At 54.3% G+C, this 5,171-nt stretch overlaps 1 protein-coding gene across 1 annotated transcript in view; it reads left to right on the top strand.

The window, feature by feature from the left end:
- ATP13A2 (ATPase cation transporting 13A2) overlaps positions 1–5,171 on the top strand; it is a 24,692-nt gene that overhangs the window by 17,456 nt on the left and 2,065 nt on the right. The gene's annotated exons all lie outside the window — the stretch shown is intronic.

Genomic DNA, 5,171 nt, shown 5'->3' on the forward strand with positions numbered 1-5,171 from the left:
CCGGCCTGGCTGTCCCTGCCCCCAGCCTGGGGACGCACTGACTGTTTTAGCCCCTTGGTTTAAACCATTCCACGTACAGACAGCAGCCTCCCTCTCAGCGGCTGTCCTTGTAGCAAATAAAGTCATGCTATTTTCTGGCTCAGCGCAAGTATCCCGTACCTGGGCCCCGAGCCTGTTGCTCCCCTGGTGCTGTGGGGTGGGTTCCCACCAAGGGCACACCATCTGCCCTCCGAGCTTCCAGGTCACACAGGACAGCTCCCTCTTGGCTTGCATTTCCTGGTCTGTTGGATGACATGCCCTCGGTGCTGCACACAGGCCCACATTCAGCTGACTGTCTCACACACTCTGTCCTGTAACCCTACCACCCCCACTGTGGGAGAGACGGACCAGCTTTTCTCCGTAAAAATGGCCAGCCTTGGAAACCCAGTAGTGAAATCCTCTGCCCCACAGGGTCGCTGTGGAGTCCATCGATACAGTGGCAAAGGGTTCTGGGGTTTGGTTGTGCCTGTTTTACAGATAGGTAAACTGAGGCATGGAAGTCACACAAGGAGGGAGAGGTGGGTCTAATTCCCTTTGACTCCAGCATCCACACTCAACCCTGAGGAGTGAAAATGCTTGGCTCAGCCACGTGCTCAGGGCCCAGTAGGCATGTCACTGGAGCTGTCCCCGCCTTTTCTGCCTTCCTCACCACCCCATGCTCTGAGACACAGTGGCCTAGTTCCTGCCTCCGATGAAAATCAGGCTTCAGAGCCCACATCTCCCAGCCTGAACCCCAGGCACCGTCCCCTAGGGAAGGGTAGGATCCCCCTGACCTCATATCTTTATACATGCATGCACACAGTCAAGCCCCGCTTCTTGGGAAATGCTGCCCAGTAGTCTGTCTCATCTGCTGGGCGGGGGGAGAGACAGGGAAGGGCTGATCACTGCCCCCAAAGTGTCCTTAGCTCCTGGAGCCCCTGTGGCAGCCCTGGGCCTGCCAGAGTGGGAGCCCATAGACCCCATGGACCCAACCTGGGGAGGGAGGTTATGGGGCTGAGTGCCGTGGCCTGCCCTGAGGAGTCTCCAGCCGCCATCAATTCAGAGCTGCTGATGCAGCTAAAGGGAGGCTGGAGGGGCCTGGGTTCAAATCCCTGCCCTATTCTTAGCTGATGGCTCCTCAGTGTCAGGCAGTCAAGTCCCAGGCACATGAACTGAACGTGCGCTCTGCCTGGGAGCTGCTCAGAACCCAGCCCAGGGGCCTGGCTGCGGGGAGCCAAACCAAGGAGCAAGTGGGAGCAGAGCATGGAAGGGAGGTGGGTGGAGGGCCAGCCTGGGTAGAATTGAGGTCCAGACCTCTCTGCAGAGGCAAGCTGCCCATGGAAAGGTACAAAGCTGGTCAGGTAATGGTGGGAGATGCTGGAACATGCCAAGGCCCAGGGGCTGGAGCAGAGTGGGTTGGAGTGCACGGGGCAGGGCAGAGGGTGGCTTAGGGCTTCCCGGGAGAGCAGGCAGGCGCAGGGCCACTCTAATGAGGTCTGAGGACAGCCTGGCCATGATGGGGTAAAGGGCATCCAGTCAAAGCAAGGGAAATGTGCAAGGTCTCTGGGCCCAGCACCTTGTGAGGTGGGGTACCAGCCCCACAACCAAATGGGTCCAATGGGCAGTTGTGTAATTGACAGGTAAATTAAAGAGACCTCAGACAAGACAAAGCATGCAAGGGCTCACCTTGGCCACCATGCCTCCAGGAACCAGGACCGCACAGAGAGAATATAGTTCCAACAGAGGCTTATATACTCTAAGGGTGTGCAAGCCTTCCTAATTACAGGTAACCACATATGTAACAAAGTGGGCTAACCCTAAAAGGCCCCTGAATTCATTGGAGGAGTAATCTAACACCAGGGGCCGGTGAGAGGGAGGGCTGTCTTCAGAGCCCAGAGAGCAATAGCAGGAGTCTGCTCCTTTAATTAAAGCTGCGGGCTACATAGCAATTGGCCGTGTGCTTGTAAGAGGTAACTTTAAGGGAGCACCATTTGGGGAGGATATAGTGGGGAACATGATTAATCTGAAAATGTGATTGAGACTGTCTCCAACTCAAGGGTGAAAGCCTCCCTCCACCCCAGAAACCCAGCCTGCCAGGTTTCTTCATAGATGACAAGAAAGAATTCATCCATGTGCACTCTCTTCCCGTTCTGTTTCCCACATTGTGAGTCGGGTAAGGAGCAGGGAGGAGGACTTCTCGGAGGAAGTAGGCTTGGAAACGAGGCTGGGGTCAGTGCCGAAAAGAGAGACAGAGTTGGAGCCTGGACTAGGAAGCAAGCCGGAACCTAAGACAATGACCACACCCAAACCATCAGGAATTCGGATGGCTTGATGGGCCCCTGTGTTTCAGAGTAGAACTGAGTTCCCAAAGCTTTCCAATGTCGGAATGCCAGGCCTTTCTTCCTGGGTGCTTTTGGGTGGGTTCGGATTGCACACCTTTTGTGAGCAGCTGAGCACTTCACTGTTGTTCATACCACGCAGGCACAATTGTGGCCTGGGAGGCCTTGTTCCTGAGGGTGAGGCCTGCCTGCTGCCCGTGCGTGGCGCAGCACGCTGAGCACGGAACCTGACTCGCTGGTCAGAGGGGGCACCTCGAAGTGCCAGCATGGCTTCTTGTTGTCAGGTGACTTCGAGTCGGCCCCGACCCATCGCGTCCCCGTGCATAACAGAACGACACACTGCGTGCCCGCCGTCCTCACAATGTTCCTCTGCCTGAGCTGGTGGAAGCAGCCCCTGTGCCAGTCCATCTGGTCAGCCTCTTCTCACTGTCCCTCCACTTTACCAAGCGGAAGGTCCTTCTCCAGGGACAGGTCCCTCTGCTAACATGTCCAAAGTATGTAAGACGAATTCTTGCCTTTGAGGAGCACTCTGGCCTGACTTCTTCCAAGTCAAATCGGTTTGTCCTTTTAGTGTGTCTAGACTAGACGTTTGCATTCAAAGCAGTGGACGGCTCAGTCAGCTCAGGGGTGGGGGTTGGGGGGGGAGATTCTTGGGTCAGCTTCGGTAGCCCGGACACCCCTCAGGTCCTTGGTGGTCCTCCTGTGGCCCCTGTGCCTGCCTCTCCCTGGGTCTGTGCTGCTCCTTGTAACGTAGAAGGAATTAGGCTGAGGACTCCCTGACACCGAGCCGCTTCATAACAGCAAACCCCCCCCCCACCCCATAGGATTGCATCCACCAGAACATAGGTCAGGAGTCCCACACACCGGGACCCCGTGCACAGCAGAGCGAAACACGGCCCGGTCCTGCACCCTCCTCACAATGTTCTTAAGTCTGAGCCCATGGTTGCGGCCACTGTGTCCATCCATCTCATGGAGGGCCTTCCTCTTTTTCACTGCCCCTCCAGAGACTCATCTCTCCTAATAATACATTTTAGGGGCTATTAAGGACCTAGATGCTTAGAGAACCACAATACATGTATGGTAAATAGATACAATTCAAATTGACAGCACCGCCCAGGCCGAACACCTCCCAGAGAAGGTCCTCATTGCCATGTTAGCATCTCAAGAGAGCACCAACGAAGGTTACAGAGACAGCTACCCAGACAGTATGGCCACGCCTATATCCTACAACAGCCTGCTTCTCAAAGCTCCTGCACTTGAGAGTTCCCCAAAAGAACCCGTTGCCAAAGGCCAAACCATCACTAACAAGCTGCTTACCAAGCTACAGTGCCGCACTTTCCTGGCAGCCTGTTGGTGTTGTAGTAGCTTATTGCTGTGACGCCGGAAGCCAGCCACCGGGATTTCAAAGCCCAGCATCATGAAACCTGTCCCCAAATCGAGACCCAGAGGCTTAAGCCATTGTATGTTGGGCTGCTACTTCAAAACCACCAGTTGCTCCTCAGAAGAAAGGGGAAGCTTTCTACTTCCCAAGGAGGTCAAGGGTTACCATCTCGGAACCCCACAAGGGCAGGTCTACTTCGTCCTATAGGAATGGGCTCTGGCAGTGGGTTGGGTGGGCTTGTGGTCCTGAATCAGACGGGCTAGGAGGAAGACGCTGTTGCTCCTACCAAATGTCAGGTCCTGGCCCAGGAGCGATGGAGCCGGATTAATAATCCCCTCAATTCAAACAGAGAGACAGATGAACTGAATTTATTTACAAACTCTCCTGGAAGACTCCTAGTGACCCTATAGGACAGAGTAGAACTGCCCCTGTGGCTTCCCAAGACTGTCACTCTACGGGAGTAGAATGCCTCATCTTTCTCCCTGGTTTCCACCTGCTGACCTTTCAGATCACAGCCAACCACAACCATGCCGCTCCTGGTCAGGTTACATGCAGGTGGGCCGTCATTCTGGCAATGCATGAGGGGTCACATAGGCATAGGCAGCCGCCGGGGGTCATAAAAAATGTTACAGAAAGATTCTACCATTTTCCACGGTGCATTCCATGCTGGTGGCTCCCTCCTCCCACAGGCAGAGCAAACGTTGAAAGGACAAGGGCTTCCCCACCATCACACACAGGCTGAAAAGGCCAGGGGTTAATTAGCATAGGAAGCCAGCGCTTAGCTGAGTCAACAGCAGCTGAGATTTTCAGGCTGCCCACTCTGAATGTTTGCCACTAGAAGCCTCCTGGCCCTGAAGAGGAGGCCCTGGGGTTGAAAGGCATTCAAGGTATGGGGGAGAAGCTGCCTCCTCTAAGCTGAGTGGACCGTAATGATTGCGAGGGTGCAAAGCTTTCCCTTTGCACACTCGGGATGGATGAGTTGTGGGAGGACATGGGGCACACCCTACATGCAGAAAGCCACAGGTCATTAAAGACAGGAAAGAAAAGATCACAGGGGCTGTCGGAGGAAACTATGGGACTTGCTCTTAACCAGGAGGGTGGCTAAGGCAAAGGAAAATAACAGGAAAGGTCAAAGGGCAGCTCAAGAGGACCACGTAGATGATGATATTGAAATGTACAGACTTGGAATTGGAAAGCTGAAAAATAAAGATGTGCTCAGCATATCTTAAGCCGAAAGAACTGGAGGGGGTGGGGGCTCAATCCTGGAATTGCAATGTTGAAAGATTCCATGGGCAAAACATTGACTGATGCAAGAAGCTTCCAAAGATTGAAGGAACAGACAGACTCACTGTAGCAAAAAGAATTGGTTTGGAAGGACCGATTGAGAGTGGCGATACCAAGAGGGGAAGGGAAGGTGGGGGAGAAAGGGGGAA

This window comes from Echinops telfairi, unplaced genomic scaffold, assembly GCF_000313985.2.
Source record: "Echinops telfairi isolate 266 unplaced genomic scaffold, ASM31398v2 ScPeMD7_7457;HRSCAF=8495, whole genome shotgun sequence".
NCBI lineage: Eukaryota > Metazoa > Chordata > Mammalia > Afrosoricida > Tenrecidae > Echinops > Echinops telfairi.